This window comes from Pavona decussata, unplaced genomic scaffold (genome assembly GCF_977016875.1).
Source record: "Pavona decussata unplaced genomic scaffold, jaPavDecu1.1 SCAFFOLD_49, whole genome shotgun sequence".
Taxonomy (NCBI): Eukaryota; Metazoa; Cnidaria; class Anthozoa; order Scleractinia; family Agariciidae; genus Pavona; species Pavona decussata.
Window position 1 is genome coordinate 1,593,305 of NW_028145471.1, and position 15,367 is coordinate 1,608,671.

Sequence of the window (15,367 nt, forward strand, 5' to 3'; positions counted from 1 at the left end):
AGTCCCGGAGGTAACTGAAGAAGCCACTAATGCAATAGATGCGGAGAAAGGCGTTTTACCAGATGGCCAACAGGGGGAGAGCGGGCCACTGTCAGAGAGCGGAACCACAGCAACCTCAGCAACATGCCCAGACATGGCTTACAGAACCCGCAGCGGGCGGGTGCCTGTAAGACCCGCTAGATTCAATGACTATATCATGGACTAACCATAGGGTTAAAATGACACTTTCTAAAGACAGTTAATGTTCAATGTGATTATATTTGTTTTTTTTTATTGAAGGGAAGATGTCACGATATGTGTTGATTTATAGATGTTGTTTTATAGATTATGTATGCAAACACGTGACGAGTTCACGGGTCGATGGTATGGCATTGTGACCGAGTTTTCTGGATGATATCATCCAGAAAACTCGGTCACAATGCCATACCATCGATACAATAAATCAAGGATTACAATCAAAAGCTTGGCTTTATTGGATGCGCCATTAGGCAAACAAAACAGTCTATCTGCACCAGAAACTGTTGAGGCGAATGAAATTGTTTTCAACTGGAAGGAGAGGACGAGGGTTCAAGAATTGATTTCTTGCTTTTGGAAGAAATTGTTACTAGCGAGTGGCTCGTGGTACTGAACGCGCCTTAGAAAAGGAGGGAAATCGGATCGGATCTCAAAGTGGGAGATGTAGTCCTTGCTATCTCACCTCGAAAGTCCCAGAGCTCATTGGCCCCTTCATTGGCGAGGAAGCCCAAGGGAAGCCACCGGGCTTATAAGGAATGGGTTCCCTCAGTTAAGTAATTGGAACAAAGTAATTGGGACCAAAATCAATGGCAGAGCTACAGTAAATCTTAAAATATATTACATAGTCATATTAATCATAGTTAGGCTTAAAAAGCTAAAAATGAAAGTGAAAAGCAGAGGTAAATAAATAAATATATAAATGAATATTTATGATAAGAGGAATACTTTCAGCTTACTACAAAAGAAAGCGGTACTTGTTGCATTTCGAATTTCAAGACTTAAAGAGAGTTAAAAAAAATTAGGACCTTGGAAACTGATGGAGAACTTTCTTATATTAGTCCAGTAATGTGGTCAATAAAAAAGCTCCGAACTTCTAGTGCCATAGGAATGCACTTGGCGTGTCACCAAAACATGTTATTCAGGCCAGAAGCTATAAGGAAGTAAGCCAGCTGTATATGCATAATTGACATAAAACCGAATAAATCTCAGCAGACATGGAATCAGATCAAAACGTCTTACTTATGGACTGAATTGATAGAACTCATTAAATAAAATAATAAAAATCCATTTACGAAAGTGCAGTCGGTGAACATTTGATGAAGAGGAAAGCACGAACTTCAAAAAAGCATAAAGACATGAATAATGTAGAAAGCGAATGCTTCGGTGTCGGTAATTCACAATTAATTAACAAACTGATTTTGACCAAAGATAATTAAAGCATAAATTTCAAGTACTGAAATCCATAAACTTATCGCTTATATCTAACCCTCTCGTACCTTGCAATGAATTCTTTGACTCAGCTTCAATTGAGATTTATTTAAATTTCGTCAAAGCAGAATATTCCGTTCGCTTCTTTCTGCGCTCTTGTTAGTACTTAAAGCACTGACGCCCAAGGACATTCATTTGTTAACTTAAAATTTATCATTGATATGCTTTTAAAGAACAGCAACTTCCTCTTCGCCTACTAATAAGTTTCAGAAAAAAATACGAACGCCTTTTTTAATCGTTACTTATTTATTTATATATTTTTTTGTTGTTATTTTCAAGAAAATTTTGATTAGGTTGTCCACATTTATAGCCTAACTACAAAGTGGCTAACCAATTTTAAGTCTTTTGCCAAACAAACTGATAGTTTCACTGTTTTGAATTTCACGACTTAGCGAGTTGAAAAACGAAGGACCTTGAAACCGAATTGAGAATTTTCGAAGATTAGTTCGACAATAAGGTATATAGAAAAGGTTGGAATTTCTTGTTTTATAAGAATGTATTTGACTTGCAAGAGTAAACATATCACGAAAATAATTTGGAAGTAAGCTTCTTTTAAAAAGATACATAAATTTACCTATTTGGTATAAATAAATGTCAGAGAATTTTAAAATCTCCTGTTCTTTAAAAAGAACACCGGTATGAGCATCAAAAGAAACTTTTGATATTATTCTAATTATGTTCTTTTGCAGAACAATAATCCGATTTAAATTAGACTGATACGTCGATCCCCACACAGAAACACAATAAATTAAGTAAGGGTAAACTAGACTATAGTACAAGGAACGTAAGGAGGTTTTGGGGAGGCAAAAACTAGACTTATAAATAATACTTATTGATTTTGATATTTTTCTAGAAACACTAAGAATGTGAGGCTTCCATGACAAATGCTCATCGAGGATAACACCTAAAAATACTGTTTCTTTTACACGTTTAATTGCATTGTTGTCAATTTGAATAGATATATCAAGTGTTTGCCTCCTTTGGGGTGGTCTAAAAACCATAAAATTTGATTTTTTAAAGTTAATGGACAGTTTGTTTGCTCGACACCAATGAGTTAATTTAAGCAATTCAGAATTCAAGATTCCAGGAAGCAAGTTAAAATCTTTGTGGGAGAAAAATATGTTTGTATCATCTGCAAAAAGAATAAAGTCCACGACCTTCGACACGTTACACAGATCATTTATATAGAGTAGGAAAAGTAGGGGACCTAGTATAGAACCCTGAGGCACCCCGCACTTAATTTCGCAAGACTCCGACCTAACGCCATTAAATTCCACATATTGTTGTCTATTGCTTAGATAGCTTTCGAACCATCTAAGTGGAGTGCCACGAACACCATAATGCTCTAAGTTTGAAATCAAAATGTTATGATCAACGGTGTCAAAGGCCTTGGACAAGTCTATAAAAATACCAACTGTGCATTCCTTATTGTCAATGGCGGAAGAGATTTTGTCATATAAACAAGCAAGAGCATAAGCGGTGGAGTGATGCTTGCGAAAACCATACTGATTGTCAGAGAGAATGTTATGATTATTAAGAAACATTAAAAGACAATAGTGTACATTACTCTCTCTAGGATTTTAGAGAATGCTCTTTGTTGAGCTACACACCTTTTCTTTACCTTTTCTTTTTTTTTCTTCCTTTCCTTTTATTTTTTTTTTTCTTCTTTAAAAAAAAAAAAAATTTAATTGGAAATTTCAATCAGTACCCTTAACTTCTATGGTTTATCCAATAGTTCTAGGAAGCCTATAGTTAATAAGCCCCCGGCTTCTATATAGGCTTCCTAGCCTTTAACACATTTAATATTGTAAATAGTCAAGTATGAATATTGTAATAGTAAGAATATTGTGTGTCGTCTATAATGTATTTATGTTGTATTTTTTTGTTAATGGCAAATAAATTGAATTGAATTGAATTGAATTGGTTAAAATAATGGGTAGGGATCATACGATTATGAGGAAGTAGCCAGGAGAGAATTTCAGACATGATATGAGATTGTTATTTTCATATTTGAGATGTTTTAGCAATTTAATTGTTGGGAAGTTATCTGATGGTATTTCTTTAAAAAACGCGAAAGAGATCAGTCTTGGCATCGACCTTGATGAGAATAGCATCAAGAATAAAGAAGCTAAAAATATCGGATGCAAGTAATTCAACGTGCATTTTATACAGGAAATATTGAAATTCTAATTTAGGGTTCAATTCCCGCCAGTGAAAAAAAAAATATTTAAGATTGCCTCGGAAGATAACCTTTCTCCTTTATTTTGGGGTATCTTTTGGGGTATCTTTTCAAAAGACTTGCCCATAATTAAAACTATTAAAAAAATTCAACAAGAGTTTAAACATGCAGTTTGTAACATTCGAGGCAGTTTGCAAACAAGGGGCCGTATGTTTGAAACTCGCTCTTGCATTTAGTTGAGTCAAATTCCCTCCAACCTTTCAATGAATATGAATACGTGTAAAACACAGACTTCGATTGGCTCAAAACTCCGCAAAAACGCGTTTTAACCTAGTGTAACGATAGCCAACAACACCATGTCATGTTTTATTTACTTAAGTACAATTGTAAATATATAAAACATATATTTTGAACTGCGGATGAAAGATCAAATAGAAGAAAGATCCTCGCAGTTAGTACAGAAAAGAAAAGAAAGCCTGAAAAAAATTCCGGCTTGAACGGGTTCGAACCCATGACCTCTGCGATGCAGCTCAGTTGGTAGAGCACTGCACCAGCATCGCTGAGGTCATGGGTTCGAATCCCGTTGAAGCCTGAATTTTTTTCAGGCCTTCTTTTCGCAACTGCTTAGGTTGCGTACTAACTGCGATGATCTTTCTTCTATTTGATCTTTCATTCGCAGTTTAAAATATATGTTTCATGTATTTACAGTTATTTATACATCCTTCCCGGTTATATTACGAACTCTCAATATGACCAGCTCCCAGTTTGCTTGATAGCTCAGTTGGTAGATCGCTGCACCGGCATCGCAGAGGTCATTGGTTCTGAATTTTTTTCAGGCTTTCTTTTCGCAACTGCTTAAGTTGTGTACTAACTGCGAGGATCATTCTTCTATTTGATCTTTCATCCGCAGTTCAAAATATATGTTTCATATATTTATAGCTTTTTATTCATCCTTCACGGGTATATTACGAACTCACAATATGACCAGCTCCCAGTTGGCTTGATAGCTTAGTTGATATAGAGCACTGCACCAGCATCGCAGAAGTCATGGGTTCGAATCCCGTTCAAGCCTGAATTTTTTTCATGCTCCATACAAACTCGTATATTTTTCCAAAGTAACTGATATGCATATTCAGCAACTATTATGCTTGGGTATCCTCTGCTCTTTCTTATACTCTTTCAATGAATTCGAACTTGAATATGTTTTTTTATGAACTTTAATACCAAACACTATAGGAAACCGGTAGAAACGCGAAGAAGAGTTCACGTCATAAACAGCAAAATCCAATCTCTGTCACTTTTTTTCACCGCAACAAAAGTTACAAAACTCACATTTTACATAGTTCTCACTGCAACGCGAACTCCAACACACCGTCCACGATTTTCATACAACGACAGAAATATATTTGTAAATAAAAATGTTAAAGACGAGGAAATAAAAATACAAACCTAACACCTGAAAGGCAATGGGCGACTTTTAACACTAGTCCCCTCAACTTATCCTTAGAGAGCTCCTAAGTATTATTAAGCAAAAGAAACGTGTGTCAAGCTTATACTGCGGATACTTGACTTAAGAAATGATTAATGTCTGCAAGGAAGAGCTGTTAAAAAAAGTAATTCTTTGCAATTCTTCGAATTGCGATAAATCGTCTTTCATTAATATTTAGGTTCGGAGAGAGCTGGAGGTTTTGTGACGATTTTTTGCCAAGAAGACGATAAAGAGGCATATGCTTTATTTCTCTTCTCTCAAAGCTGGAAGAAAGAATCAAGCTCTCGTTTTATTACAACCGCCAAATTTCGATTCGAGATCGATACTTTTCTTTGCCGTCGATGCACTACACAACTGCAACGAAATGTTTAAAACATTTTTGATAATCGTAAGCATTTTGTTCTAACACTGCCAATACGAAAACTTGGTCTCAGGTTACTAGAGTAAAAGTTAAAAAGAAAAAAAAAAAAAAAAAAGAGGGGGGAGGGGGATTCAATTTTGCTCAAGAGAAATAAATTTTGCTCCATGCCACATCAAGAAGAAATTTATCACCTGCAGCTATTCGGGGTTTTCTTTGTATTCTATGCTTGTATTAAAAATTCCTAATTTATGTTAAAATGGTTTAGTTTCCAAAGTTTTACCACTAATATGCGTAAGCAAAGCGTCAATGGTGTTGATTCACTGCTCGCAAGACTTTTTAGAGTGCAACAGGAATGAAGGGAGCAACGCTAAGATCAAATAGAATGACTTTGTTTACGTTGTCTAAGGGCCTCTTCATATGATCCCGGTTACCGGGATGGCTCGGTAAGCGGGATGAATTTTGCAGTCCGTTCATATGGGAAATTTCATCCCGGTTACCGAGATGAAAAGTGGTGACGCGGTCAATCGAGCGTGACATTTACCGAACAAGCCCGGCAAGAATTTATCATTTTTATCGGTTCTACAAACCTCAAAAGTATTATATCTTTATCTCTACTACGAAAAGGAATTATTTTGAACTAGAACATCTCAGAAATGAGCCGTAATAATCAAATATATCCGTTCTAAGACGCGAATGTTTAGTTATAGACTTCATCCCGGTAACCGGGATACCGTGTTCATATGAGAAAATTTTCGTCCCGGACTCCCGAGATCTCGGTCGCTGAAACCGAGATCTCGGTAACCGGGCTGGCCCGCCTTCTCATATGAACACATCGAATTTTTTACAAAAGAAATAGGAATGAGGCGAGATCTCGGTAAGCGGGCTAGCCCGGTCAACCGGGATCATATGAAGAGGCCCTAATTCTCCCTTGAATCCTGTCATTAGCTGTAGACGTTAATAATATGCGAAGTAAGGCCGGTTTGGCGAATTTTCATTGGGTGGTTAAGTTATTCATGTTACTTTGTCATAATGATTTCAGCGCTTGCCTTGATCCGATTGGCAAAGTAAGTAACAAGAATATTACTTGACTTGACCTTTCCTTACGCTTACTTAGCATCTCGGTGTAAAGTCGTCCGTTATACACTAATGTATAAAAACGTGAAGAATCTATAGATGTGACATTTTTGAAGCATTTGTGACACCTACCCTAATCACATTCACAACTGCCAGTGTAAATTGTGTCCTTCGAACATCAGGTTTATTTGTTTAAATTAATAACTTGTATTGAAAATTTGTATTTTATGTCTTTCTTCTTTTTACTTTTTTCAATTGTAATTGTTAAATGTGGTTTCATTCATCATAGCTATCCGCAACTACAACTACCCAATATGTACCTATTCTGCCCAAATTCTGCCCGGACGCTTACCGCCGAGATGATTGCTGGATCCCGCACAATGAGACGGTTCGTAACTGAAGCCTTTCAACCTTTGCTTCGAACTTTTAAATTAAGGAAATTCGAGTTGGCTTTACTTTTTGAGCATTATATGAAGCTCATATGTGTGATCAATGATGTGAACTTGATTTGAATCGCGACATTTGCAGTCTAACATCAGCTCAAAGCCTCTAAATTGAGAGAACGTCCAACGCTACCTAAGAAGTAAAAGGATAAACGGAGGCACTAGCAATCGGTTCAAGCCCCGTCTCTGACTAGTTCATGGATTCGTTTCATGGTAGACCCCTGGTCAAATCCTCAAAAACCCTTTGAAAATAGAACACTGGTTCGCCTCCCGCCTCATTGTGCTTCCAACTGTTATGTTCAGTTATCATTATCATAAAAGGCAACCGAGAAATTCGTATTAACTCATATATATCTGTTATCAGTATCTGTAACTTTGCCCTAACATTTCTTACCCAAGCCTCGAATCCTTTCCTTTGTACCTCTGATTCAATAATAGTTTGTCCCAAGAGGCCGAGGAAGTGTGAGATGACACTTTTTCTCTCGGTTCGCAGTTCTTAACTTTTGTGCAGTAAATATCACAGCAGGTGTGACCGTACAGTAAACATTTCCTCCATGTACCTTGTTTTGTCAATATCATTAAAATTTTGAAATAATTAATACAACCGAATGGCGTCGACCGTCGCGTACGAAGTCAAATATAAGCCACAAAGGGAATCATACCGCCTTAAATTTTGTTGTTGTTTACTTGCTCAGTATCAAATTCCCCACTAACTATAAAGAGAGGCAGAAACCTACTGAAAATCTTTCTCAGTGGTTTTTGCCGGTATTTTTTTCCTGTGGACTGTGGTTGCATTTTAACCATATTATCTGTTTATTTCACATGTCAATGTATTTTGACTTATTTGGCATATATGATGTAGTATATGGCAATGAATAGTGAAAATTCATTTAACGATAACGATTCTTCACCGAGATCACATGCATAGAGTCCTACTGGGACCACAAATCGCTTGTTGCTTGGATAATAGGCATTTATTTAGCCCTGGTCGAAAAGTGTGTTCCAAATTAATTGTGAATCACCGACACCGAAGCATTTGCTTTCTGCATAATTCATATCTTTGCGCTTTTTTTCTTTGAAGTTCGTGCTTTCCTCTTCATCGAATTTTGACCCATTACGCTTTCGTTAATGGAATTTTTTTTTTATGAGTTCTATCAATTCAGTCCAATAACTTGTCCAATAATTAATTAAAGGAGAAGTATGGTGTATCCGGTGGCTAGTTCTATGTTGATTATGCACATACGTATATATGTGCATAATCAACATAGAACTAGCCACCGGATACACCACGCAAATTTGCTGTCATTTTAAAATTAAACCCAAAAATGAATGTCTGTCACCAGCAAAAACAAAATAATGGTCAAGTTTGTTACAAATTATCACCCCATTTGAATAAAACTATCGATTAGTACCTCTGGCCAGAGACAGAGTAGATTGAAACTTGAAAAATATTAGCCCATTTTTTTTCAAGTTCTCGCATTTTGTTTTCCAGAAGGCGCTAAAACAGATCACGAGTTGTTCCTTTCAAAAATTGAGTTGATTTATTCATTCTAGAATTATTTGGCAGCTGATTGTAGGTCTTATTTTATTTTATCATTTTCAACAAAAGATAAAAGACAAAAACCCCATGATACCTACCCTTTAATTAATTATTGAACCAGTTATTGGACTTAATTGATAGAACTCATTAAGTAAAGAAAATTCCATTAACGAAAGCGTAATGGGTGAAAATTCGAAAAAGAGGAAAGCACGAAATTCAAAAAAAAAAAAAAAAAACGCAAAGATATGAATAATGCAGAAAGCAAATGCTACGGTGTTGGTGATTCACAATTAATTTAGAACATACTTTTCGACCAAACATAAAATCATAAAAGCTGTTTATTTGCATTGTAAAATAATGTTCTCCTCGTCCTTGCTTCCTAAAAAGGAGAAAATTTGAATAACAGCTATCTAGACGCCTTTTGTGTACTGGCACTGACTGAATTCTCGTTATTACTAAGAGAAAATGATTTATTGTATTATCGCGATCCTGGAGGATCTTCTTATTGCGCTGAGGCGACGTTATTTTGCGATAATTTCGTCTCAAAATGACGGTTTCTGATTGGCTCAAAAACTGTCACGTAAGCATGGCAGCACGGCACTTAAATCGGAGTTCGGCGCGTACAGATCGAAATTGTACGTCTGTGAATGAAAATGCGACGTTGGATGGTGTTGTTTATTTCTTTTTCGTTTGAGTTTACAAAGCTTCTGACATTGTTTAAGGAACACTAATAATATTTGTTTTGTGGTGAACATTACCATATACAGCGGATACAACTTTTCTCTTGAAGGTAAGCGAAAAAGAGTGATTATAAATTCGATGAAAAAAGTTTACTAAAACACTTTTTCTTGTAGTGTGAAAACGGGTACGGTAAATAATAATGGGCTTAAATTCCAATAAATTCTGGCATTTTCAAAGTAAAAGGATCTAATTTATTTGGACTACTTCCTTTTTTAAAACCTTTGCGATGCTTTCGCTTTGCTCAAACTTTTCCAATAAATGTCGAAAGTTTCATCTTCGCGCCTCTCCAGAAAATACCTTCTCAAGCCTTTTCTGTAGGCTGTCTACGTTGCTGGCTCATCTTCTACGCCTAAAGTTCCTTTAATGTTGTCTCTTATTTCTAGAAAAACTTGAAAGTGTTTACAGAGCTCTGCTGCGTTGCCTTTCATGGCTCAGGTCTGTCAATTAATTTGGTCTTCTTGTCGTAGCTAGCGCAAGCGCCGAACAGCACGACTAATGATTCTCATAGTATTCTTCGCCGCTTGGTTTATTTCAAATCTTTAAATCTCCGCGGCATCTTAACTAGGATAATAATGCTCTTTTTTCGTTTTGGGGTACTAGTAAGGTTGCTTTTTTTATTCTTGCTTCTGGTTGTGAGGTTTATTCATTACTCTTTTCATGTTGTTCTTTATCTCGCGGCGGTAACAAATTGTCAATAAAATTTGCTGGTTAAATGTTTAAACCCACTAGCTCGTCTATTTCATCAATGGTAGGTACTTCATGGACTGTAAATTTTTGCATTTTCTTTGTTTTGACATAAAAATTAAAGCCAAAAATTCAAATAACCCGCCTCAAGAAAAAAAATCGCGTACGGATATTACCATGGCTACAGTTTGACTGAAGTAAGAATGTATTTTTTAATCAGCGTACGATTTGTACTTTATCCGTTTACTCTCTCCAACAAAATGTTTGTATCGCGATAAAAAAAAAAACTACATTCGATTTTGAGACGATATTACAGCTTTATAATGACGGTCGTCTCAAAATCGAATTTAGTTTATAATAACTTGATATGACTAAAGGCTGGTTTTCACTAGGACGCAAGCATAAGCATAAGCATAAGCACAAAGATAAGCAAGTGAGAACACTAGCTTCATAAGTATAAGAACAGACGAGCGTGCGCAAAAAACAATTTTTTGACAGAGCTCTCGATACCAGCTCCTTCACTATGAAGATGGCGGACCGGCGAAACGGTCAGTTGACTGCCTTGTGCTTGTGCTTATGTCACCCCCGTTCTCATTAGTGAAAACTGTGACATAAGCATAAGCATAATCCCAAGAAGAACGAACGTAATTTTTTAATACACAACTTGGGCGTGATATCCTCTACAACGAGGAGTTAATATCGAAGGTTATAAAGCTTCCTCGGGGGAGGGGGGGGGGGGGGGGGGACGGCTTTGAAGTCATTCGAGTGGCCACTAGCTAAGATCTCACATTTAGGTTTAGGCCGGAATTCATCGAATAATTTTGGAAACACATCACGTGAACCAAGACACTATGATGTAAGAGAGCGAATCCCTGTGCCCCATGATAATTATTTTCAATCTTTTTTTTAGTTCGCACCATGCTTTTTTGGGAAATTATAATCCGCCATTGAGTTTAAAATTAAATGACGTCACTAACTGACCAATAAGATGTCGAAATTAAAATAGCAACACAAACAAAAATAGATTGAAAAAAATTTTCATAGGAAGAGGGGCATGTATGGGGGATTCGCTCTCTTGCCTCATAATCTCTTGCGTGAACGTACCACACCCTTGCAATCCTGTCTACTAAATACAGTCAACCCTCGCCTTACAGCCACCTCGGTATTACGGAAACCCCGATGATAGGGACAGCAGCTTAATCCCCGGCAAAACTAAATTACAAACGTTTGACTGGAACAAATTCCCGCTATTACGGACTCTCGCTATTAAGGACTCTAACTCGCGGTCCCGAATGTGTCCGCAATAAAGGGAGTTGACTGTACTAGATACCAACGACGGAAAATGAATGCAACGAATGTTGAAGACGTAAGGCAGAGGTTGGTCAACAGATTATGGATCTGTTGCTGCCCCGAGTACGTCTGTGATTTACTCTTCGAGAATGCGCTCAAGTTACAATTGATTAATGGGGCCCGCTTACCATCGTCCAAGGTCGTGGAAAACGAAGAGAGGAACGCTGGTTGTGCCTGTTCGCCTGTTTAACTTGTCGGGAGTTGCATTTGGAGCTGGCGTATGGCCTAAACACCGGGACTGTTTATCTAAGTGCTTCGTCCGAATCGCAAGTCGCCGTGGCTCGAGAGGCCGTTAGTGACCGACGAAAAAATTTCGTCCGAGTGGACAGGGAGCTCGGAAGTTTAAATAAATGGACTGTACTGTATATCCAGGACCAGACAGTGACAAGAGACTACCTCATAGTCTCTTGCCAGTGAGCAAAGGAATGAAATGGTCTTTTGATCAACTTTTGGCGACCCACTTCGGAATAAAAGGATAAAAGAAGCCAAGAAGGCCTTTCGGGCGAGCTTTAGTAGCAGGGACGTCAGTGACGTAGAATCATTTCAGAATTGGTAGCAGTCTAAACCCTAATGAACCCTGTCCGCTTACGCATCAGTCCGCTGACTCACAAGATGCAACTCCATTGACTTCTAATCACTTCCTACACGGACAGGCAGAAAGCCTATCTGCACCAGAAACTGTTAAGACAGACATGTTCGAGTGGTTAAACTCCAAGTAAGCACGACACCGGGGTAAGGCTGGTTTCAAAGTGTGTTCCACTAGAGTCCAACGGAGGGATGAAAGTCTGTTTGATACGTTTCAGTTTCAGTTCATTGTTTTGCCATAAGTTGTACAAATGCAAAAAAAACCTAATTATTTAAACTCTAAAGGCGAAGAAGCCAATGGGAAGCCACCGGGCATATAAGGAATGGGCTCCCTCAGTTAAGTAATTAGAACAAAGTATTTTCATAGAACTTTACACATGGGACCAAAATCAATGGAAGAGCTACAATAAATCTTAAAATATATTACATAGTCATATTAATCATAGTTAGGCTAAAAAACAGTGAAAATGAAAGTGAAAAGCGGAGGTAAATAAATAAATATATTTAACAATTAGATTATGAGCTCGAGATTTCTATCGCGTGATAGCTGATGAGGACGCAGCCCGAATCAGCTATCATGCATTGAAATCGAGGGCGAATAATCTAATTGTTTTAGTATAAATCTACTAGTCGTTCAAAACTAAACAAGTAAATTATCTATATCCTCATCGCAGACACTTTGCCATTTTGTTGACAACCGCTACTCACTATCTATCACAGAATAGATAGCGAATAGCGTAGCCAATCAGAGAACGGCATTCGTGATAGAACACTAGTAGATTTATACTAAAAATGAACATTTATGATGAGAGGAATGCTTTCAGCTTACTACAATAAAAAGCGGTACCTGTTGCATTTCGAATTTCAAGACTAGGAGAGTTAAAAAATTAGGGCCTTGGAAACTGATGGAGAACTTACTTATATTTGTCCAGCATTGTGGTAAACAAAAAAGCTTCGACCTTCTAGTGCCATAGGAATGCACTTGGCGTGTCACCAAAACATGTTATTCAGGCCAGAAGCTATAAGGAAGTAAGCCAGATTTATATTGATATTTTCCTGTTTGAAGTTTAACTTTGAACATTGAACAGGATTATACTTTACAAAAGAGGAGGAGAATGACCAGTTCAATAGGAGGAATTGTAACTTAGATGTCAACTGAGATACAATAAGATGTTATTGTGTTGACTTTAAATTTTGATTGCTCTGCTTCATGGAAATTATGTGATGCGCAGTGAAATCTACTTAAGGTGCTGGATACTTCGAGGCTGTTATCTCGTAACGCGAAAACGAAAAGATTGTAATCGTTCTCTAAGGGCCTGTTCACATGGAGGTGGAGGACCCCAGGTAGGTGAGGTACCCCATCTACCCGGGGTCAGAAAAAACAGGCCTTCACATGCAACCCCGGGGCGCTGGGGTGAGGTTTAAAAAGCTACCGCGTGGTCGCTAAGTACATATATCAATAAAGATGGCGGATGGAAGACACTTTTCGTTTCGTTGTTCTACGGGCACGACTTCACCGTCATCCAAGACCGGTAGACCAGCTTGGTTATCAGACTCGACAAATGCACCTTCAACTCCTTCAGAACTTTCTTCAATGGCATTGTTGTCGATGTTTTGAAGGTGATATCTGCGAAAAAGCTCGCCACGCTTGTACTGAATTCAGAGACAATTGCCCGGATGAACATCACCCCACCCCACCTCCAGCATTGACATGGAGAAAACTCACCCCAGCTAAGCGGGTTACCCGCCTCGGCTGACCGGGCAACCCGCCTCGGTGAGGTACCCCACTTCACATGTGAACGCAATCAAGAAATAAAGAGAGATTGTATGGAGAGATTGGTAACCCCACCGAAGCGGGGTACCTCACCTACCTGGGGTCCCCCACCTCCATGTGAACAGGCCCTAAGATGAGCAAGTAAACCTAAGCAGTTTTGATGTTATTCTTTCCAGTGTTCCACTAGTATTTTTGGCGTTTTATAATTTGTCAAGAATATGTCAGCTGGGTCATGATTAAGCAAAATGGGATACAAAATATTTATAATGTGTTAATGATTCAGCAAAGTTTTTGAAAGAAAATTATGTTTTGATTAATAGACTTTTCAGCCTCCAATGAGCTACGGTTAGGCAATATGGTTTTTCATTATTATTTGAAGCTTGCGTAAACGGAAGTCGTCGTGGTTGGTTGGTTGGGATCAGATATCTAATAAGTGTTTTGGATTGTAGCATGATCAAATTCAAACTGCGTGTATTTATAACCAAACATAGGTCCCAAGAATTGCAAAAATATGTAAGCAGGCATAACCGGGTGATTAACCTTTTCTCCTCACAGAACCCCGCATTCAGTTGACATGAAATACTAATCAACATTTTAAAAAAGGAAAATGCTTACCTTACACCTTCTTCAATTTTTGAAAAAATGAAAAGCTTGTTAATTTGTAACAATCCTTTAATTTATATCAGCTAGCGAATCCTTTTTGCGTCCGTTGTTTGTTAACTACTTATTTAACTTTTATTTTAGTCAATTTGTAAACACCAAATTTATTTGTATTTAGTTTAGTATAGACATACCTACCCGCCTCGACAAGCTTCAGCTATTTGCGGGTAGGTATATAACCAGCTTGTAACTGTCTGTTTTAATAAAGTGTTGTTGTTTGTTGTTGTTAGCATTGTGATGCAACAGTTATGAGACAACAGCACTGGGAAAGAGGTTGATAGTCGGGATGATTTAACCAAATTGGAATCCTGCGGTTAATATTGTACAACTTTCACAAAAAGGACGATTTATAAAGTGACAAAAATGAAATTTGTAAGTTAGAGACCACGCAGATAGGGCATGCGCAGTTGATAGAGAAATACACTGGTAACGAAAAGTGTCACTTGTTAGTATTTCGGGAATCTAAGTACGAAAAATATGCATACCTGAATATTTAAACGCGACTATTTTTCAAATTATTTATTGATTGCTGTAGTCTCTGGGGGCCTGTTATGAGTGATGTTTGCCAAATGAGCCAGCAAACTCCACAAATGTTATATTCAAAATGGCTGAAAAATTCCTGAAATTCGGTTGATGTTAGTTTTAGTTTTGTGTGCTAACAAGATGCACTCAATAAAAGCATTAACCACGGCTTCGACTGAACTTTACAATATATTTTGCAGTTGTCTGAAATAAGTATCCCACGAAACGTCTGAAAAGGGGTTAGCATTAGGTCTGTAAAATTTTAGTGAAAATTGACATCTTCTGGTCTAAAGACAATCAGGGTTAGGAGAGGAAAGCTGATCACAGCAACATACATGCTCATCCCTCAAGGGTCCGTTGTGGTACAGATCGACTGTTGTGTTGTTTGATCGCAAACATCCAAACTTCAGGAATTTCTGTTCCATTATCCCTGTTGAATGTTGTTAGGATGAAGTCTTACGA

General features: G+C 37.6%; 1 protein-coding gene across 4 annotated transcripts in view; it reads right to left on the minus strand.

Annotated features, from left to right (window-relative positions):
* Positions 1-7,549, minus strand: part of LOC146481564 (prolactin-releasing peptide receptor-like) — a 36,421-nt gene extending 28,872 nt beyond the window's left edge. For 3 of the 4 annotated variants that reach the window (XR_014864446.1, XR_014864442.1, XM_085108333.1), the window contains exon 1: positions 7,444-7,549. The gene's annotated coding sequence lies outside the window, so the exon portion shown is untranslated. The remainder of the gene's footprint in view (positions 1-7,443) is intronic. The other variant, XR_014864443.1, reaches the window with a different exon arrangement.
* Positions 7,550-15,367: the final 7,818 nt, after the last annotated feature.